This window comes from Dermochelys coriacea, chromosome 6, assembly GCF_009764565.3.
Source record: "Dermochelys coriacea isolate rDerCor1 chromosome 6, rDerCor1.pri.v4, whole genome shotgun sequence".
Lineage (NCBI taxonomy): Eukaryota > Metazoa > Chordata > Testudines > Dermochelyidae > Dermochelys > Dermochelys coriacea.
This window is the reverse complement of record NC_050073.1, coordinates 62,153,514-62,177,160: the sequence shown is the minus strand read 5'-3', so window position 1 is coordinate 62,177,160 and position 23,647 is coordinate 62,153,514. Positions and strand designations below refer to the sequence as shown.

The following is a 23,647-nucleotide window of genomic DNA, read 5'->3' as shown; positions in this document are numbered from 1 at the left end:
GAGGCAAGTGGAGAGGTGGTGCCTCCTCTCCATAGTGACAGGCTTGATTCTAACAAATCAGTTTAAAAATTGCAGAATGTAATTCAGAGAGGAAATTTAACTTCATAATCATATACAAAATTTTTTACTTAAAGTTTTCCTCAAGGGCCACAGATTTAACATCACTGCCTTAGATGGATTAGGCACTTGTGGGAGAGAGTCATGATCCGCAATAATAAGCACAATGGCTCTCACCTATCTGTTCTGGACTTTAATATTAGACCTGACTGAAAAACAGAATTTCCATTCCCCAGAAATTCCAGAGCTTTAACACGTTTTCATTCCAAAAAAAAAAAGGGGGGGGGGCGCAAAATATTTTAACTTTCCACAGAATGAGAAGTTCAGTTTGGAAATGTTGACACATTTCATTGTAACATTTTTAATCTAAAGGAAACTGACAGATATGACAAATACAGGCATATATTTGAGACGGTTGCATCCATTTTATAAATGTTATCTCAGCATTCCGATAGTCTAGAATATGCTCCGAAGAGAAAATCCGGGATACACTTAAAACTTCTTTATCAAATGAGGACACTCCACCAGAGAAGGAGATTGGATGAGTTTCTATGATGTGCAAACATCCAGAAAGAACTTGCTTCAAAACAGGGGGGAAAAACAACCACTGATTACACACCCCTAGTTGTCACCAACCACCCCACACTGGAACCCCTACAGGGTATTATCAAGCAATTATAACCTATACTCAATGGGGAACACATCCTGAAATAAATCTTTCCTGGACCCCCTCTTCTGGCCTTCAAACAATCCCGCAACCTCATAAAGCTCATCATCAGAAGCAAGCTCCCCAACAGACTAGGCCACAACTCCAAGCGGTACCAAATCCTGCCCTAACAACAGATGCAAAGCCTGCAGACATGTCTTCACTGCTAAAATTATAAATACTCCCACATAGCACACCTTTCAAAAGCAATGGGTCCTACACATGTCTATCACATGTAGCGTACCTCATCAGTGCATCCAATGCCCCCGCAACAACTAGGTGGGTGAAACCAGACGAGCACTATGCTCTCGAATGAATTCACACAGAAAAATGATAAAAGACAAAAACATCTCATCACCTATGGGTAAATACTTCACAAAGCAACAATTCAATATCTGACCTCTCTGTCCTTGTCCTCAAAAGAAACCTGCATGACACCTTCAAAAGATAAGCCTGGGAACTTAAATTCAGAATTCTGCTGGAAACTACAAACCATGGACTTAACAGAGACACTAGTTTTGTGACTCATTGGAACAATTTGTAAAACACTGCTGCCCACTACACCCTCTTTTGTCCTACAACTGCAGGCGTGTTCATTTTCAGTGGTCTCCTACAACATGGGTGAAACCCTTATTTTTAACAATTTATCCCACTTTGTATTTAGCTTGGACACTCTGGTTACCTTCCCCAGACCTGAAGAAGAGCTTTGTGATCTTGAAAGCTTGTCCCTTCCACCAAAAGAAGTTGGTCCAATAAAAGATATTACCTCACCCATCTTGTCTCTTTCATCAGCCTCTTCTTTGTGAGCCAGATCTTGGAAGCATGAAAATTTAGAAGACTGATATTGAGATAAGGCAGATAATCTGGCCTGTGAAATATTCCGAGACCTGTGTATCAACACACACTATATTTATTTGTGTGTTCGGGGCTCACTGGGCGGATTTTCTGTGGAATCTGAAATCACTAGGGGGTAATTAATAAAAATCCCAATGCCAGTTATGCAGATATGCTATCTTTGAAGGTTTATGCCCAGGAGAAAAAGGCAGATTGTTTCAGGAGGCCTGGGCAACAACGGCCTCAAACTATATAAAAGTGTGAGTTTGAACTGCCAGAAGGCCTTCATTTTGATCCAACAAACTGACATAAATTTTAACCAAGGGGACAAACCCTGTTGAAGTGTTTGAAGGACTGGAACCTGTGAAAATCTCCATATGGAAGATGGGTGACACCTGGTAAAATTATATAAACTTGTAGATTGTTTATTGTTTTATGATGCAGTTTCTCTGTAAGGCTTTTGTCCAATAAATGTACTTTGCTTTATGAAGGCTATCAGATCTCTGGTAAACAACTATTTTAAACCTTGGGAGAGAGCAAAACTGCAAGATATGAGCTAAGGTCACATCTTCTCAGACAATCACAGTGAAGTGCAGGGGGACTGCAAGCCTAAATGCCCCAGGGTTTGGGGGGAGAGGGACGCAGGTCACAGCCCATAGAAAGGTGGTTGCTAGAAGCCTGAGATTGAAGGGCAACATCCTTTAAGCAGACCACAGATGAGTCAGAGGTGCAGTTACCCTAAAACCATGACAGAAACATTTAGAGATTCCCAAAATAATTTATTTTGATTTTGAGTCCATATTAATCTCTGCGTCCATCTGAGCTGTCATGGTGTCCTATGGGAGTTGTAGTTCCAAGTCCTTCATTCTCCCCTTGGGTATGTCTACACAGGGATAAAAAACCCACAGCCAGCACTAGTCAGCTGACTTGGGGTCACAGAGCTCAGAATTGCTATGAAGATATTTGGGCTTATGCTGGAAACTGATCTCTTGGACTCTCCACCCTCACAGCCCAAGTCAGAACATCTACACAGCAATTTTTCAGCCCCAGAGCCTGAGTCAAGTCAATTGACCCATGCTATCTGCAGGTTTTTTATCCCCATGACAACATACCCCTAGGGGCCCAGCTCCTGACTGGACTATTTCCCCCATGATACATGTTGGTCTCTCCTTGTGGTTGAATTGCCACAGTGCCTAGTGGAAGCATGGGGAACTCCAAACTACAACTCCTGTGAGGCACCACAGCAGCTCAGGCAGATGCAGAGATTGCATGTTGCCCCAACATGCAGCATTTTGTTTTGGGTCAAGAAACAAAAATGAAATGGTTGAGTCTGATTTTCTCCACAGGAATTTTCTGCATGAAAAGACTGATCTGACACAAATGTCCATGAAACCCCAGTTTTCAACAAGACAATATTTTGTACAACATTTTTCAGCCAGCCCTGCTGAATATGCTAAAAACATGATATATTTAAAAGATATCCATCAAGACCACCAATCAGGGAGTCAGTCTTCAGTTCCACATGAGAGATTTAAAAAGTTAGGGCTATTTAGTTTAGAGAGGAGGTAAATAAGAAGTGACATGATAGTAATATATCAAAGGATGAATACACTAGGGAAGGTCAGCCAGACACTCTAGTTTGTTCCTTTGTGTAATAAAATAAGGACATATACAATTAAATTAAAAAGGCAACAAATTTAAAACTGAGGAAATTATTTTGTTAGCCAAACAGATACTTAACCTGTGTAAATCAGAGCAATAAGACATTGATTCAAAGAGTATAACAAGATTTAAAAGTGAACATGCATTATGTAGGCATCTGGGAAAGGAGTCTATGATATACACATTTCAAGACCCAATGTCCAGCACTTATAGACTTCTTGTGGATTTGTGAAAATAGCTTTCTCCATGCTTACATTACAACTACCTCCCACCAACTGCAACATCCTCTCAGATCTCCCCTGTGACAAGAATTCCTGACCTTCTCCAAGCTGCTCAAGCCTCTAGTACTCCCATGACAAAGGCCTACACAGCTGGACCCCACCTTCCCTGAAGCCTAACTCTTATATTCTCCTGTAGCAAGGGCCTCCAATCAGATTTCTTCTACACTGGCAAAACTAAGGTGTACTATATCTTCAAACTCCCACAAACACCTACCAATATAATTTGCCTACCATTGCCTCTTCTTCCAAGTTTTGGGATCCCATATTTTTAGTTGATCCAGAGCAGCAGTCATTGCATCTGAGGGAAGAAAGAGGTGATTTTCACCACCTTTCCACACCTCTTCCCCCCTATTCCTGGAGGCTGCCAAGGGCAATACCACCCCAGCATAAATTAGAGCAATTTGGGGGCTGCTCTAAATTACATTGTCAAATAACAGCTCCCAAGAAGCTACTCCACTGGCCAGGATCATCTTGACCCATCACTCACCAGCCCTGCTCCCTCCCATCCATGAGAAGCCCTGAGCCCAACTTAGAACACCACACACTTCAAAGGAGCTGAGAGTAACTAGCTATATCAGTTGAGAGATTCCTTCATGGGAAGGCACCAAGGAAGACTATCATCTTTTGTTATTGCTGATGTGGATTCAAAATATATTTCTTCCTGCACCAACAACCCTCATTCTCACACTATGTGCACAAGCACACACATTTTGCAGTTCAACTTTAAGATTCTAGCTTAAACCTAAAAATATGGAAATACTCAGTTGTAGGGACATTTAGGTCAATTCATGCACAAGAGTTAGATATTTTAATGCTTTTTTTAAAAAAAAAGAAAACCAAAAGATAAACGGAAATGTTTCTACCAATTGTTTTTCATTCCATGTAGCATTAGCTATTTCTATACGTTGTTGGAAACCCAACGCTGCAATATTGTTCAAGTGCATGAGAATCTGAAAATGAATCTAATTTCTCTATCCAAAATGATTAAATGCAAAAAATATTTAAAATAGAATAGATGGTAAAAAGTAATCAGTTTTAAAATCTTTCACTTTGAATAAGATGCTAATATACTTTACACTTTTATAGTACTTCTCATCCATAGATTTCTAAGTACTTTAAACCACAAAGCATTTGGGTATTATTATCCCAATTTTATGGATTGGGAAATTTAGGCAGAGAGATTAAGTGACTTTCCGAAGACCATTCAAAGTCAAAGTAGAGTTGAGAATGGTCTTCGTGTCTCCTGAGTCCCCAGCTCATCTTCAAGACATTAGAGCAAAAGATGCGCTCCCTTGATATATCACAAATCAAGACCTTTGTTTTCTTTTAATTTTTGCTTTTTAAAAAATATATTAATTTTAAACTGACAGTGCACATTTTACAGATGATACTTCTGATATCTAGTCAAACGGCCTCCTGCAGTGTTACTCAGTTGTGCTTCATATTATCCAGACATCACAATTTTCATCCTTAACCTTAAATGGCCATATTTTCAGATTTTTCAGACAGGTTTTTAGTATCCTTCTACTCTTTTTAAAAAAGTGAGAGAGACTGATATACTGGTGAGAGGTTTTCCTGAGGGCATGTTCCCAAAATGCACACAACATCATCAGAGGAATGAGAGTTCACCTAGTCTTCCATTATGCCAATTCAGGATTGTTTTCTGCCATGTTTTGTCTAGTACAGTTCAACAAGAAAACAAAGGAAGTTAAAAAAGAAGTCTCATTTAATTTACTGTAATAGAATACTGAGTTTTGGGAGGGTCATGGTAGTGGCAAAGTGAATTCAGCCAAAGCACGGCTGAACAGCTCCTAGTAGATCTGCAAAGTAATGCTTTTTTTACTCTAATTCATTTGATGCACTTAGTTAAAAACTGTTCTTGATTTTCTTTTTCCATTGACGCAAAAAGGAGGAAAAAGAGAACATAAAGGGAAAGAGAGAAAGTGTACTCAGAGCTGTTGTTCAAGATGAAAAGCATGGCAGTGCTAGGTTCCTATTAAGGCCTGTTCCATTTGTGCTGTTTACACATGCATAAACTGTACAAGTTAAATGAAAGCTAAAAAGATCACCAGCTGTTGATTGGAGCTCTGCCTTACTTGCATGTTAGTGACCAGGCTCAATTCAATTCCCAGGTCTCATTTCTCATTCCCTTCACCAGAAGAGGCTGGGAGTGCTACATTGGCATTATATTTAAGGCACCCAGATGAAGTTACTCATGTCACTCTGCAGTGACCATTCCAGCAGACACAGTAGCAGTATTGATACACTAAAGAAAGTGCCAGTCCAGCTTTCTTTGGCTGAAAGGCCGGGCATCACAACAGAAAAGTGGAGAATCCCCAGGGCTCCAGAGGTATATGGTACCTAGATGGAGGAGAAAGAGAATTTTTTGCTAAGTGAAATATCCTCTTAATAGTAGCTATCTTAATACATCATAGTTGCAACCAAGCAAAGCACATGTGGCCTTACGAATAATGTTATATTTGTTTAAAAGGTTTTGAATATTATTGTAAGATAAGTAACACTGAAAAAAATCAACAAGAGGATAAAATTTTGTAAGTCACACCATTTTCTTCAATTTTTTGTTTCAGCACGATTAATATTTTCCTGCTTTAATACTACAAACACAGTTTAAGCTAACAGAAATCTATTCTTTACATGATAAGAAAGGTTCAGTTCATCCATCGCCTATGTACCCAAGCCTATCATATTTGCATGTATTTTTAAGAAATTACAGGTTATCCCTTCCATTGATAATCAGACAACTCTGCAGAGACTGTGGTGTTATCTCAGGAAGGTCAAAAGTCACTTTGAAATGAGAAGAAAAACATTTTTCTTTAATCAGAGTGTTTCTCTGTTTTACTTGGTTTTGGAGCACACCACCAAGAAAGATAAGCATCTGGACTACAGATTTATATATAGGTAGGTGAACTCTATACATTTAACCTATGTAGATGTAAAAATAATTAGTCAATGTTTCAGTCTCGGGTTTCAATGAATGGTCCAAAAAAGGGGGGAGTGAATAAAAATAAAATCTTCTGACAAATATTTAATAATGCAGTTACTGTATATTCCTCCTTTTTCCTTCATGCTTCCTATGCTGTATGATTGTAGCCTTGTAAATAATGTTAATAGAAGTAATCATCTTTAACTGTATCAAATTTAACCGTCAGCTTAGATCTGATATATGCTTACTTTATTAAAAATGAACTGTATGCTTTGTGAGAGATACATAAATGTGCAATTGACTTTAGTTGTTTGCTTTATGTAACTCTAGAACTAAACCCAAGAATTTTTCAGTTTAGTAAGGCATAACTGCTATGAAAGAATATGCTGGCAAATAAACTTTGCATTTTATGTGCTTTTACAAACAGGCTTTTCATCATCTACCAATTGCAACTTATTGTTTTTTAAATACAACTATTTTCTTTGGCCTCAGTACAATAGAAAAAAGTCGGATTTATAGATGGTTTAGGTATGTAACAGAAAATGTTGACAGATGTGACACCCAGTCTGTGTGTAAAGATTACATGTTGTTACTTGTTTATACAGAGAGTTGGAGAAACAATAGGAAAGGTAACAATGTTTTGACAGAAAATAAAAATGGTATTTATTTTTTAAATGAAAACCAGGGAGTGTATGGAGAAAAATTATATACAAGAAATTCAAGATATGGTAAAATTAGGGGAAAGCTGGCCCAGGAGATGGGTAATGGAGTATGAGACTTTCACCTCTAGTTCACTGGTTCATAGCCAGCCAATGTAGGTAATGACTGATAATTCTAGCTACTTCAAGACCATAGTATTGGTTCCCACTGTGAGGGAGATAACAGAATGAAACCCATTTAGCTAACTGGTCAGACAAAAAAAAAACCTCTAGAGGATGTGAAGAAGTACAGTATATCAAATGTAAAACATGCTTCTAGATTTTTATCACTTTTGCTTTTGACTTCTTTGTGTCTAATATCAAATAAGTGACTGTTGAAAATAGAGTCTTCTTAAGCAATAAATCTGTTCTCTAGATGAATTCAGGGACCATTTGTTTCACCTGGACTTTGAAGAGATGTAAGTGGATTGAGGCACAAACACACATATTGGTATTTGATGTGGTATTTGATTATTGGTAGAAGGGAGGAGTTGGTTGTATTGTGCTTTGTTTGTGTAATAAATAATTGGAAGGATTCTCAGAGTCTGTGTATTCATCCTTTTATTTATTCTAAATCTAAATAAAATACGCATCTTCTTCATTATTAATTATTATTATTATTTGTATTTCTGTAGTACCTAGGAGCCCTAGTCATGGACAGGACCCCACTATGCTAGGTGTTGTACAAACACAGAACAATGATACTTCAGTGACTAAAAATGTTTTAGTATGTTTTTCTCCTCCCAGTCCTAACATAGCTACAGGTCAACGAATTGGATTCTCTTCTGGTTTATGCATCAACACAATTATTAACAGAATTCAGATTGCAGAATCTTTAGTGGTGGTGGTGATGGCAGTGCAGAAAAATCCAAGTTTGACTTTCAGATCCTAGGTTGAAGTACAAGGCAGGCAGTGAGGGGGAAAAAATACACTCAGGCAAACAGAGTATATTTGTCTTTTCAAGGAATCCATTTCAATCTTCGAGCCTCTTGATGCCATTTTAGAGTTACTTTTCTGAGTAGAACAGCATTTTAATAACTGCTCTCAACAGCATATCAGTGCAGGACTGTTAAACTAATTCTGTGAAGGGAGCAAAATTACAATTTTAATTATGACCTGTGGGCTCTTGGTCTGGAGGGACCACCACTAGTAATAGAGCATTTAGTTCTGCTTAGGTTAGCCAACCCATAGGGACTCTGCTGATATTGCCTAGAAGGCTGCCCGTTTTGATATTGGATTTTGAATTGTGGACATATGTTCACTTGACTGGATTGAGGCCACTAACTCACACAAACCACTTTTCTGACAGTAGCCACAAAGCAACCAAAAGCAAAAATTTAGAAGCATATTTTACATTTGACATACTGTACTGCTTCGCATCCTCTAGAGTTTTTTATCTGACCTGTTACCTAAATGCTTTTCCCCATGCACACTGTGAGCCAACGATATTCAACATTTTGTTCTTGGTATGAAGATCATTTACAAGATTTTTTAAAAAAATGTTTAGTGTCAAATTAAAACTTTAATAAATGTGCTAATAGCTTCTTGTAGGATCAGGTTTTGTGCCTACTATTGATATTTCTCCATTACATATTTCCTTCTTTTTTGCTTACACCCAGCTCCACTCTTGCCTGAAAAATAATCTCACTAGAGCAGACAGGCACCACTTGACAAAATGTTCTTGGTTGGTGTAAGTGGTTATTTATCTCTCACTTATCTGACTGGGTTCCTGGAACCTCCTGGGAAGAACGGGACGATCATCAACTGTAAAGAACAAACGGTTCATTTATGTTACATCAAGATCTCCAAAGTCACTTAAACTGTGATAACCAATATGTACAGTAGCCTTGAGATGCAAACACTAGTGTATCTACAGCCCAGCTGTTAATCTTCCCTGATGCTGGATTTTGAAGTGAGACAACAGTTGATGACAGCCAACAATACCAAAATCCTAATGCATGGATATTGTTAAGAGAAATCCGTATAAGAAAATGCTAAATCAGTCATAACTAATCAGCCTGAATATTAACAAGACCCTTCAATATGCTTTCTAAAGTACCTAGTAATCAAAAATAAGACAGCTGTAACATCAGAGCCATCTCCTAGTCCCACAAGCCAATCTGCAACCTAAGTATTTAGAAAGAGAGCAATATACTATCTCATCTGAGTCACAGTAAACCACATGTTTTGTAGGGAGGGGTGGAGAGAGAAAAAAAGGAGAATTAAGAGAAGATATTCCGCAAAGGTACCTAAATATTCTCCTTAAATGCATGTAGTATTTTCCAAGCAAAACAGCTGCAGATTTGGGGTTCGGTTTAGCACTTCCATAAAACTCCCTCTGAAGTCAACCAACATAATGGAAGTGATGAACTGGACACTTCTAGCATGTTTGATTTCAATGGTAAATTTTGCCTGGGTAAAGAGCACAAATTTCAGCCTATAAAATGGATCCTATTAATTGAATATCCACACAAAAATCCATCAGCATCTCCTGACTGCAATAAAATGTCATATGATAATTAATAGCAATAACTGGGTTTGTATAATTTTTACATTTAAAAAACTGCCTCTGTCTGAGATGTCATGCTCCTGTCCAAACGTGCAAGATTGGGAGCTCACAGTGATCACAGTTGTGCAAATCTAGTATAAAAAGCAGTTTGGTGTCATTAAAACATACCCAATTTCCCTGCACTAAGTAACATGCGTATCTAAAACTCTCTACTGTTCATGTGCTTGAAAACTTCTACAGCCATTTGACTTGCTGAACTGATAATTATCTACCAGAAAAAGTCTACCTGGTCTGGTGGAATATTTAGACCCAATTCATTAGGTAATTAGTTAAAGTGACAGGAGGGAAAGGACAAGAAAAAAATAATTAATTAATTTTAATTCAATTAGTTTCCATTAACTCTAAATTGATGTTTCACATCTGCTGCCATAAATCTCTCTGAATGCCACTTGACAGGAGGGAATCTGTATCTATTTGTTAGCTGTTCTTTACATTACAGTAGCACTTAGAGGTGCCAACCAAGATTTGTATACTGGTAGGCAATGTAAAATAACACACAGTAGAACAGTCCCTTCCCCAAAGAGTTTACAGCAGATGTATCAGGCATCCTGCCCAAATCATGTGGTTTTGTGGCCAGCATGATTTAAGATTATGCAGAATCTCAGCTTTAGTTTTATTTAAAAAATAAATTTCTAATCTTCATGCCTGCAGTGATAACTTTCCAAACGTGAACCAAGTGTAAACTGATAACATGATGTCTTCCATTCAGCAGACAGCCTGAAACAATGAGTAAGAGCAGCAAACTCTTCTGCTCCCTATTAATCTGATCAGTGTGCCAGTTCTGAGGACTAATGATGACACTTGACTGTCAACATTATCTATTGCATTCTTTATTTTAAGCAGACAGAACAGGGCATGGAGGTGGGAGTAAAGCCCTCATAGGGTGGGATTTGGGAGTTGTTGCAAAGGGGAAAAAAAAAGGAAAAAATAAAAAATTATTTACTACATAAAGAATCTCTCCTTGATCTCTGTGCAAACCTCCCATGGATATTAGTGCGGTCTTCCCCTGTGGCTGAAAGGAATATGACATCCTGAATTTATACCCCCAAGTCGTCAACCATAACCAAACATAACATCCAGTCCTTTCCTCCAACAGAGTTTGGCACCCCTTGTTTATAGTCTAAATAGACAGGATAGGCAATGTCTGATCAGGAAAACAGAGGCACAGATAGGCAACGTGACTTCTTCCAGAGTCACACTCCAGACCAATAGAAGAACCAGGCCCTGGCCTCTGGAGTCCCAGTTCAGTGCTCTATCCATTGGCCCATGGTACCTCTCATGTATGCAATATGGAGGCTTCATGGTTAACTAAGATGCTTTCCAATAAAATTATAAAAATGGACCAAACTCACAGAGCTGAAGGCACACACTCGGGAATTACAAGATTCTGTCAACAGCTTCCGGCTATGCTTGCTCCCTCTTGAAACAATTTCTACAGCAGGACATGAGTGCTGGCAAAAGGAGGGCTGATGGAGCAGATGGAGAGAGCCACACTGAAGCAGGTATGTGCTGGAGAGTCCTTGCAGAGCCTCTCGTTAACATTTCCCCATTAAACTGAAGGGAGGCTGGGAGTGATTTCCCTCTGATGGAGTTTACCCCCAGTCCAGATACTGAAATCTTCCGTGACAGAGAGGTATTATCCCCAGCACTCATAAAAACAGAAGAGCAATTCTTATGGCCATAGAAATGCACTACAAAGAAATTATTTTCAAAACACTATAGCAGATTATCACTGACCCCCCAATCATTTCAAGATCTATAAATTGAGCACTCTAGTACACCGTCAATATACATATTTTTTCAGGAACAAAGTATAAACATTTCCAGCAAGAGCACTTACTATTAACTTGTTTGTCAAGTGCCTTCTCCCTGGGTCATGAAAAAAGTATTTTTGTTTATATCTGAAACAAATTAACAGATTCCCAAATTCCTTGTGCCTATCCTTTGAACATATCCAACCCTGGGACAGGGGGTTTCATCACAAGCTAAGATGGAAGTAGCAGCACCACATCACTGTTTCAATACTTCCATTAGAGGGGGAAGGCAAGGTCATACCAAGAGTAAATAAAGGAGAACAAGGCAGATGGAAGTTGGGGAGAGATGTGGCATTGCTGAAGCTATAGATAGATGACCTGGGGCATTGGCAGAAAGGACAGGGGTAGCAAGAGCAGCTGCGATAAGAAGAATGAGAGAGGGAAATAACTAAAGAAGACAGAAGAGCAGTGTGGGGAGCTGAGAGGGAAGCACCAAGGACAAATTAAAGCTAAGTCAATCAAAAACATAACACCCCAAAATGGCCCTCCAGGAAACACGTATCAGTGGGATTAAAAGATAATTCTGAGAGAACGGACCCTTTCTGGTATGCACACCACATCAGAGATTATTTAGGGATCAGGAGCCAGCCTGAAATTTGAATTTCCTACACTTGATTGGATCCTTCTCTAAGGAAACAAGATGTCTGGTGTACCACAGGACTATGGTTGTAGCACTGATCTGCGTGTGGAGGTGGTCTCTCTCTCTCTCTCTCTCACTCTCTCTTTCCAGCTATGTTGGGGTGAACAAGTGGGAAAAGAAACCACTGTAGGCCCCCTCCTTTTTCTCCTACTGATGACACTAGTATCACAATGGGGTGGGGACTTCAGGTTCTCTGTTTCCGCCAGAAATATTTTCGCAATGTGTTGTCACCTCTGGTAGATACATGCTTATGAGCTTCCTAAGAGAAATCTGCCTCAAGATTTCTTTCTGCATGCCCCGTGAGTTATACCCAGCACCACTATGAAATCCCATGTGAGGCAGTTGTTTCCTGTATGTTCTCTTTCCCATCCAAACACTTGGCTCCCCCAATTATATCCTTTCTTAAAAAACAACCTCCTTTTAGACAAAAAGAAAAGGAGTACTTGTGGCACCTTAGAGACTAACAAATTTATTAGAGCATAAGCTTTCGTGAGCTACAGCTCACTTCATCGGATGCATTTGGTGGAAAAAACAGAGGAGAGATTTATATACACACACACAGAGAACATGAAACAATGGGTTTATCATACACACTGTAAGGAGAGTGATCACTTAAGATAAGCCATCACCAGCAGCGGGGGGGGGGGGGGGGGGAGGAGGAAAACCTTTCATGGTGACAAGCAAGGTAGGCTAATTCCAGCAGTTAACAAGAATATCAGAGGAACAGTGGGGGGTGGGGTGGGAGGGAGAAATACCATGGGGAAATAGTTTTACTTTGTGTAATGACTCATCCATTCCCAGTCTCTATTCAAGCCTAAGAATTGTATCCAGTTTGCAAATTAATTCCAATTCAGCAGTCTCTCATTGGAGTCTGTTTTTGAAGCTCTTTTGTTGAAGTATAGCCACTCTTAGGTCTGTGATCGAGTGACCAGAGAGATTGAAGTGTTCTCCAACTGGTTTTTGAATGTTATAATTCTTGACGTCTGATTTGTGTCCATTCATTCTTTTACGTAGAGACTGTCCAGTTTGGCCAATGTACATGGCAGAGGGGCATTGCTGGCACATGATGGCACATATCACATTGGTAGATGCGCAGGTGAACAAGCCTGTGATAGTGTGGCTGATGTGATTAGGCCCTATGATGGTGTCCCCTGAATAGATATGTGGACAGAGTTGGCAACGGGCTTTGTTGCAAGGATAGGTTCCTGGCTTAGTGGTTCTGTTGTGTGGTTACTGGTGAGTATTTGCTTCAGATTGGGGGGCTGTCTGTAAGCAAGGACTGGTCTGTCTCCCAAGATCTGTGAGAGTGATGGGTCGTCCTTCAGGATAGGTTGTAGATCCTTGATGATGCGTTGGAGAGGTTTTAGTTGGGGGCTGAAGGTGATGGCTAATGGCGTTCTGTTGTTTTCTTTGTTGGGCCTGTCCTGTAGTAGGTGACTTCTGGGTACTCTTCTGGCTCTGTCAATCTGTTTCTTCACTTCAGCAGGTGGGTATTGTAGTTGTAGGAATGCATGATAGAGATCTTGTAGGTGTTTGTCTCTGTCTGAGGGGTTGGAGCAAATGCGGTTATATCGTAGCGCTTGGCTGTAGACAATGGATCGAGTGGTATGATCTGGATGAAAGCTAGAGGCATGTAGGTAGGAATAGCGGTCTGTAGGTTTCCGATATAGGGTGGTGTTTATGTGACCATCGCTTATTAGCACTGTAGTGTCCAGGAAGTGGATCTCTTGTGTGGACTGATCCAGGCTGAGGTTGATGGTGGGATGGAAATTGTTGAAATCATGGTGGAATTCCTCAAGAGCTTCTTTTCCATGGGTCCAGATGATGAAGATGTCATCAATGTAGCGCAAGTAGAGTAGGGGCATTAGGGGACGAGAGCTGAGGAAGCGTTGTTCTAAGTCAGCCATAAAAATGTTGGCATACTGTGGGGCCATGCGCGTACCCATCGCAGTGCCACTGATTTGAAGGTATACATTGTCACCAAATGTGAAATAGTTATGGGTCAGGACAAAGTCAGTCTCTACGTAAAAGAATGAATGGACACAAATCAGACGTCAAGAATTATAACATTCAAAAACCAGTTGGAGAACACTTCAATCTCTCTGGTCACTCGATCACAGACCTAAGAGTGGCTATACTTCAACAAAAAAGCTTCAAAAACAGACTCCAACGAGAGACTGCTGAATTGGAATTAATTTGCAAACTGGATACAATTAACTTAGGCTTGAATAGAGACTGGGAATGGACGAGTCATTACACAAAGTAAAACTATTTCCCCATGGTATTTCTCCCTCCCACCCCACCCCCCACTGTTCCTCTGATATTCTTGTTAACTGCTGGAATTAGCCTACCTTGCTTGTCACCATGAAAGGTTTTCCTCCTTCCCCCCCCCCCCCCCCCCCCCCCGCTGCTGGTGATGGCTTATCTTAAGTGATCACTCTCCTTACAGTGTGTATGATAAACCCATTGTTTCATGTTCTCTGTGTGTGTGTATATAAATCTCTCCTCTGTTTTTTCCACCAAATGCATCCGATGAAGTGAGCTGTAGCTCACGAAAGCCTATGCTCTAATAAATTTGTTAGTCTCTAAGGTGCCACAAGTACTCTTTTTCTTTTTGCGAATACAGACTAACACGGCTGCTACTCTGAATCCTTTTAGACAACCATCCTTCAGTGATAAAAAAGGCCTGGTCTAGTGGTCTAAGCAGAAGGCTAACAACTAGAAACTCCAAGGGACCTAAGACTACATCAGAGAAGGATTTTCTGTGGTCTTCAACAAGTCATTTTGTCTCTAGTTTACCCATCTGTAATAGCAGCAGTAATAGTATTGACCCACCTCACATAGGTGTTGTAAGGAATGTTAGTGATGATGTGGTTTGAAGATGAAAAATGTTAAGTGGTACAACTGTTATTCATGGGTTCCCTGTCTCCCTCATCTAGAAGGGGATCAGAATACTCCTTGATTGCCACTGCTTAACAATGACAGATCATTTTTCTTCCATCAGAAATCTGCAACTCATTTTGAATATATAGTTAATGTGCATAAACGATTCTGTTTCTACTAGCATGATATACAATAACAAATGAAACATAACAACTTGCAGTTATTTATAGATATTTTTAGATGCTCTCAAAACACTTTCTAGAGTTTGGTGTTAAACTTATTTTACATGTGTGGAAACTGAAATGAAGTGACTTGCCCAAGGTCTCGCACCAAACAGAACAGGTCTCCTCCTTTAATCATTAGTCCATAGTCTCCTTTAACAAAAAGGGAAGTATATATCATATTTATTATTTTGGAACAACTAAAATGTGCTAGAAATATCAAGAGACTCAAGTGGAAACAATTCCCATCCCAAAAACTTTAAGTTTAAATTTGACATGACTTAACAAGTGAGGGTAGTAAACAAACCAATCAGCAAAAAAAAAAAGGAGAACAAAGTGGGGAGGTGTGGGGAAAAGGATAGGTATTGAACACAAACACACAGATTGGTCAGCTGAGCTGCAATCAGATTTTTTTTCCTGTTATTCAGCCTATTTCTAAAATTGGTATTAAAGGGCTCAATTTGTCCATAAGTGTTTACCTTCCAACAAAAAGTACCACTATGGGAAGGCTATACAGTACACCAAGATCTTGTTATCAAGAATAGCCATGGAGAATATGATAGTGAAGACACATTGACTGTTTAACAAATATAAATGTCAGAACTATAGGAATTCAGAAATGCAAAAGGATAAAAGCAATTCCACCCTAAACTTCATCTGAACTTGTGATCTCAAACTATGGTAATATTTGTAAAGTGCTATCAGTCTTCATAGACGAAATTCACTGGGGAGCTATAAAGCTGCATCCAGTTACTTTGCAACTAAGCCAATTCACTGGCCAAACCCTTCCCTTCGGGGATGAGATGAATAACCGCACTGATGCCAGACATGCCAAACTCGCCAAAAAAAAACAGAAATTGGGCTTGTTTTTGGCGTAATTGGCTTGTGAGTTGCTTGTTGACTAGTTTTTGGCTTGTAGCTTGTTGGGCTTGTAGCGTCTTCTTTTTTTTTTTTGCTTGGCTCCCAGGGGGAGCAAGCAGGGACAAGAGGCAAGCAGGGGCAATGGGGGAAAAGAGTCAGGGATGCACAGCGAGCCCACCACAGTCCCAGACTTCATGGCGGGGAGATCTAGTCACATAGAGTGTTGGGGTTCTTAGGGATTGGCTTATTTTGGCCTTGTTTTGAAATGGAATTAGCTTGATTTTTGGCTTATTGTGAAAGTCGAGGTGCTTATTTACCGCGTGAAAGTTGGCAACTCTGACTGGCGCTCTTTGGCCTGGGGCATGAGGGGGAAGAGAATTCAATTTCCTCTCCCCGAGAGAACCCCCACTTTGCAAAGTCAGTTTACTTGGGCACAGTGCCTCAGAATCTGGTCCACTAAATGCAGTGATGAGGAAAAAAATAGTAATACTTTGTCTACAGGTTCTCTTGTTCTCTTTTCCACAATAAAAAATGCTAATTGTGATTTACAAAAGTGACTTACAAAGAATGGACTAAATTTTCTGTTACACTAGTAACAAAATCAATAGTTTGAAAACTACTAGCGAAAGATTAACGTACAAAAAAAATTTGGAGATCAAAAGTACAGTACTAACATTCTAATATGTGCTGATCAGAAAGCAAAAATCAAATTATTAATATCGGCAAATGTAAACTCCAACAGAATTATATTCCAAATGCATAACTACTCAACTTAAACTCCCTGTGCTGAACAGGGCTTAATCAAATAAATTCCCTTCAAGCGAGCTTAATGTAAAATGGCATGATAACCAATCCACCACTGCATCAGACTATAACACTGTCTCACTTCAAACTCATCAAGGTGCTTAGAGTTCTTACAGGTTGCTCCTTCTCAAGAAAATTAAAGATTGCCAATTAAAGTAAAATGGGGAGTTTACTACCCAAAAAATACAATTTTTTTTTGAAGATTTAGGCCCACACAATAGCCCAGTCCACATGCAGACAGTAGTCAAAACTCCATATGTGGATTACGAGCATTGTGATACAATATTAATTATTTTGTTGGACTTCTATAGCCCCTTTTACCTCAGAAACTCACATTCCTTTACAACAGGAATGAACTAATACTCACTCCTATGACAAAGACAAGTATTATTATTCCCAGTTTTAAAGGGGGCTGAACTAAGGCACAGAGAGGTTAAGTGACTTGTCCAAGGTGATACAATCAGTGGCAGAGCAATGAATTGAACATAGGAGGCCTGGCTTCCAGACCATAAGTCAATATTTCCTCATCATCTATGGCCCTGGGCATGTAGCATATTCCATCTACCATTACTTGGATATTTGTACTAGTCAGTTTTCCCCTGAGAAGAGGATGTTGCAGCCGTCCTCAGAGACCTTCATTATTGCTCCAAATTTAAAACTATAAAGAAAGGGAAGAAACACTCTTTGAATTTGTCAATGTGTGTCACTCCTTTTTTGGCTATAGAGCTCACTAGCGAGTAATATAAGTGACTCCTCTTTATTATCGGATATGCCTAACCCCATTTTCAAATAGGCCAAGCACACTGCCTTTGTGTTATCCCACCACAGCTGAGTCAGGAAGCAGGAGAACAGGACAGCGGTTTCCTACATGGCAGTGAAGAGCAGAGCATTACTAAGCTCCTGGGACAGCGAAATGTCAAAATTTTACCCCTCACTTTAACTTATACATATTTGTTGATATCCATTGACATTGACTGCAGAGATGCTCAAAAGTAGCAATAAATCTGATATAACGTGAGTGGGCAGCAGCAGCCTGTCTTACATCCATAGCCCTTCTATACACTTGATAGCCAAGGAGAAAATTATGAGTTAGCTTTTCTTCCTTGCTTCTCCTCATAAACAATGAGCAGTTTCCTCCCCAGTCAAAAAAGAATGGCAGCCTCACTAGTGACAACTGCGTCTTTGAAAAGTTTTGTCAAGTCTACAAGTTTTTGAAAGAAAAGCAAAATCAAATACATAGTGAAGAATTCCAGAGTACTTCAGATTGTATATATATGCTCAGTCACCACTGTAATGCAGCCACTTCCATTTCACAGCAACACTACACAATAGTTTACGACAGGAAGAGGGGAACACTGAATCAAGTTGAAACTGCAGAGGAAATGTGGGGTAGGCAGAATGCAATAATCTGGACAGAGAGAGACAAGGTAGGTGAGGTAATATCTTTTATTGGACGAACTTCTGTTGGTGAAAGAGACAAGCTTTCAAGCTTCACAGAACTCTTCGTCAGGTCACAATGCTAGAACGCCACTGAAAACAATAGCATGAATTGGAATTTGGGACCAGATTTTCAAAGGTAATTAGGTGCCTAAACATGCATATAAATGCCCAATGGGATTTTCAAAAGTAGATAATGGGAGTTAGCACTTAAATGAGATAGGTGCCTTTTGAAAAATCCCATTGGGTACTTATCTGCATCTTTAAACCCACATCTGGCCCTTGGTCACTAGCATCTCTTCTCTCATATATCTGGCTGTCTACCTGCCTCCATTATAAACAGCACCATAGAATTCTTAGTGACAACAGGTGGTTCAGATGTCAATTTTACCTCTGATATGACATTTCAAGCTGTGACGTGTCAACTTACATTATGCTGTTCAATACTGATTTGAAGGAGCAGACCCCTAATGAATCACCAGTATGATTCCTGAGAGTACCAAGGGTTTCCTTTGGAGGTCTTCCATCCAAATACAGACAGGCCTCACCATATAAATCATAAGAGATGAAAAGATAATACCACAAGATGGTATAGAAAATAATGCATTTAGAAGCCAGTTGAGAAAATCTCATAAGTAATGGGCATTATTTCAGCTGCTAAAGCAAGATGGAATAATATTAATTTATAATAATCCACTGTTGCTCAGTAAAGTTAATCTGACTACTCCTATGGTCCCCATCACTATCGTACCTGCATGCCTTACCAAAAATAATAAGGCAAAGATGTTCCCTGACTGCAAATCAAACTCTGTCTCTGGTGGTAAGAATGCAAAATCCTGCCCACCTGCCCATGAGGGGGAAGCTACGTTCCTCTGTTTTAGGGCACTGTTGAGGAATAACCAACCCTAGTACTGACATTATTGTTAGATAGATCTGTCACTGCTGTTTTAGTGAACATATTATGGTAGAGATAAGATTTAATGCAAAATCTTGTTGTCTCAATGAACTGGTCAAGACCGCTCTGAGCCAGATTCTTGAAGATAGCGGTCTTCATTCTTGAAGTGCTGGAGAGCATCACCACCATGGAATGGACTCACAGACATCCACAAAATAATTGCAACATGACAGCCTAAGATTGGGAAGACCGAGTCATGACATGACAACATCATTAGTCAATTTAAAATGGACTGATGTAACATCATAACAAACAATGTCAAGTTGCCATGCTGCAGCTATTTTGTCTCTTTCTGGGACTTCAACTGGCACAGTACATTTTCTTTCTCCTCCACCTGCTAGCCCACTGAAGTCATTGGGAGAATATTTCCCTCTCCTTTTCTCCCCTTCCTGGGTGCTGAAAGAGATAGTGATGGATTCTGGCAGTTCTGATCCATTACTCAATTTTGCTCCGGTTGTCTCGCACATGTTAAGCAATGCAGAGAGCATCCCTGTGACCAGCACTCTGTTCGCTTTCATCAGACCTGTGGGCTACACCAGAAATACATGCTGGACCCTGAAGAACTTCCTATGCCTCCAGAGAGAAGGGTTGGGGATCACTACTTTGCGGAGATGAGTTTTTGCCCTATCCTCAAAGGCTGTTGGATGGAAACAGTTTGCTGTGCCATCACCCTTACAGTAATGATCAGCCACAGATTATGGGCAAGCAGTGTCAATAATAATGATGCTAATGATAATGTGCAGCTGTGTGTTACAGCTTTTCCTGGAATAGTATTAAGAGGGCAACCATAAAATTAGTGAGATGGCTTAATTGTGGCCTTGGTATAACTCGCACTGAAGTACGTGAAAATTGTTACACTCTCTCTCTCTCACCAGTTCATGATCTTTGCTGCTATTTAAATTCCTCACACTTGCATACACTGACATTTACCATTAATTATTTTAATAAATCAGAGCATTAGAACAAAATAAAGTCAATTTTGGCAGGGTCTAAACAGTTTCTTTGGCATTTGGCATAGAGATTCAAACAATGAAATTTATTATTTTAGTGATATTCCCCTAAGAAAATAACTGTTCTTCAAGCATTTGACCCTGTTTAAGAGAGCTGTATGAGCAGATTTCCAAGGGCAAATATGAAATGTGCTTAAATCATCTGGCAAAGAAAATATTGCACTTCATAATTAAACAAAAGATAGATAATTCTTTTGACATCCAAAAATCAATATAAAAGTGGTATTCACTGTGAAGCCAAGTGATGGAAGAAATGAGGGGAGGGGGGGGGAAGCACCTGCAGTCCCTTAAAAAACAAAACAAAGCAAAACCACACTCTCAGAATTCTAATGCACTTTGTATCCGCGTCCAACTCCCAAAGCTCTAATTTACAGGTGGCATCTTTTGGTATGATCTGTAGCGAATAATCGCAAATAATACTTTGCTTTGTCTTTTATTAAGCGCCTTTCATGCCCAAGGATCTCAAAGCACGCTGCACACTGCGCGCGCGCACGCAAAGCAAACACTGAAACGCAACCACCTTTTGCGGGGGGGGGGGGGGGGGCCGGTAAAAAGCCGCAGGAGCACAGCATCACCGTAACAGAGGGGGGAACTTTTATAATGCGGTTCTATTTACAGAAGACAGATTTTCCTGCTATTCGCAACAGTCCTCACGGGAAGCTACTTAAATAAATAAAACCGACAAAGAGCGACTTACTGGGGTGCGGTTTCAAACGCGCCAAGAAACGTCACGCTACTCTGGGATGAGCGGGTTATAATTAAGGCATGCTCCTGGAAAAACCTCTCAGGGCCGGGTGCTATAAAGCCTCACTCGCTTTAGTCGCGACCTTGGGAGCTGCCACGCAGATTTCCGTAGGGACAGCGTGCGTGTGCGAGTGCGAGGAGGGTTCCTGTGAGCGGGGCTTTGCAGCACGGAGCCTACGCGCTCTTTGGAGCAGTGACCGTGGCTGCTGTTTCGGTAGGGCACAGCAAAGCACGGAGACAGGAGGGGTAACAATACGCCTGTGTGCCCCCGACAGACGGCATTGCTGTGGAGCTTTTTGCTGGCTCTGCATCCTATTCCCTAGTCTTCGCTCGCGACATCACCGTTGGTGCTGGAAGGAAGGATATCTTGACAGTGCCGCGGAGGAGAATGACCGTGCGCGGAGAACAGGGAGCAGCTGATCGCTTAAGCAACGATCTCGTCTTCAAGCGACGGTCCTTTGTAATTAAGAACGAAAATACATTATAGCCACTTGCTACTACCGCCACAAACCTGTCTCCGAAAAGCATGTCGCTCGGCAGCTTGCCGTTGCTGTTCAGAGCCACATCCGTCCTACTGCTTATTTTGACTCCCGATCCGGTGTCCCATCTCGTGCTCCTAAGCCAGAAAGCCTCACTGCAAGGTTTGATATGGCATGACAACTTGTCTTTTTCAAAACAAGGCAGCAGCGTTTGTTTCAAGCCCCGGTGACGCGGATTCAGTGAGCACTGCAATTACTGAGGGAGACAGGTGGAACAAACAGACTCGCATTTGCATTAAAAGACACCCACACCCCTAGTAAACACCATTTCCTTCCTCCCCGATGCTTTGCAAGAGCTGACATTTCGCAAACACAACGGTGGGACTCTGAGCGAGCTGGCTGGCTGGCGGTGGGTTAGACGAGAGGGCTACAAAGCACCATACTCCCAGTGGTTTCTATTGTGCGGGGCTTCGCATGGGAAGGGGCGGATTAGTCGCTGTCATTACAAGAGAGAAACTTTCCGCTGCGTTGCCGAGCGGGGAAATCTCCTGCTCGGGGATCTCCCAATGAAGTCCGTAGTCCCTCAACCCGCTCCTCCACAAAAGAAAATCAAAGAACCCAGCCCAAACGCCACGCACAGCGCCCCCGCTGCATTCAAAAGCTACTCAGCCAGCGCCTAGAGCCCCCGCTCCCTGTCTGCAGAAAGGATCTTAGAAAACTTCTCCCGAAATCCTTGGAGCCAGGCGAGCTCCTCATTTTAACACGTGCGGCGACACGCCCGCCCAAGAAGGTGCGATAAGCGAGGGCTCTCGCTCGACCCACACCCTTTTGCCTTGAAACCACACTGACTTCCTCTTCGGTAGAAAATTTGATCACCCCAAGCACCCCGCGCTGGCCCCAAAGCCCCTGCTGTATATATTAGCGTACTGCCGTTCCCCAGATTTCACTGTCGTGCTTTTGCGGAGCCTGGGGCTGCAATTTGACAGCCAGCACAGCGGAGACTCTCATAAACTACTGCTGAACTCCAGTCTCCCATCTTCCTTCACTGATACATGCAAGTGAAGCAATATAGCTGGAGAACCACACACACAAGTCCCCCCTTCCCCCAGATTGGTTTAGTGATCCCACTAGGTTTTCTTCGACCGCAATTTTTTTTCATCCATACAAGATGGTTTTTCTTTTGGAACAAGCCCTTCTCCAGTCGCCTGTGTCAGAGAAGCTTGCGTACATTCACAAATACCATCCCGTGGCTTTCATTTGGACACAACACACACAATCATATTTAAATAATGTTACTCCGAAGAACAGAGTTGCAGCTACTACATGACAGTAAACCAATTCATTCTCTCTCTCTCACACCCCCCCCCCCATTCTCACATACACATTCAGAACATGCAGCCCGCTCTGGAAGAGAAAAAAAGGGTTTTATCCTATATTAAGAACCCGCCTGTGCCCCCAAAAGGGTTCCTGAAAACACTCAGCACAACCAACATGCGTTGACTCTCAATCGGTTTTGTAGACAGAGCTGAATTGCAGATTTAAAAGCTCTCCCTTTAAACAAACAAGCCAAAAGCCCCGAAATGTATAACATCCTCTGCCCATTAAGCTCCTTGAGAAATGTGTGCAACCACTCCAATTACCTTAGCAACCAAAGAATTGCTGAATTCCCCCTTCTGCTTTTTAATTTCTCCTCAGAGACAGGAAAGAACCTGGTTCATGGTAAAACTGGAGGAAACAATGAATGGGAGAGACTTGCAGGTTCCTGAGGGCTCTTTCCCCCCCTCTTTCAAAATTCCTTGTTCTTCTCAGTGTCCCTGGCTGCAGAAGAGACTGAGGCTTTGGGGTGCAGTTAGAGAAGATGGAAATAGGAAGGCTGCTGCTGAAGAGCCACTGGCAACATGCTCGCCCCACTCTCTCTCCAGCCACTGAATCTTTCTGTCCTCCTCTCTCTCTCTCTCTGCACACACACTCCGGTGTCTCAGCGCACACTAGAGGGGGGGAAACAGCTCCCCAGCTGTGGGAGCCCAGTGCTACAGGAAAGATACAGA

The 23,647-nt window shown here is 41.1% G+C and overlaps 1 protein-coding gene across 2 annotated transcripts in view; it reads right to left on the bottom strand.

Annotated features, from left to right (window-relative positions):
• Nucleotides 1-23,647, bottom strand: part of RGS6 (regulator of G protein signaling 6) — a 488,602-nt gene extending 464,955 nt beyond the window's left edge. The window contains exon 1 of one of the 2 annotated variants that reach the window (XM_038407253.2): nt 23,240-23,647. The gene's annotated coding sequence lies outside the window, so the exon portion shown is untranslated. The remainder of the gene's footprint in view (nt 1-23,239) is intronic. The other variant, XM_038407254.2, reaches the window with a different exon arrangement.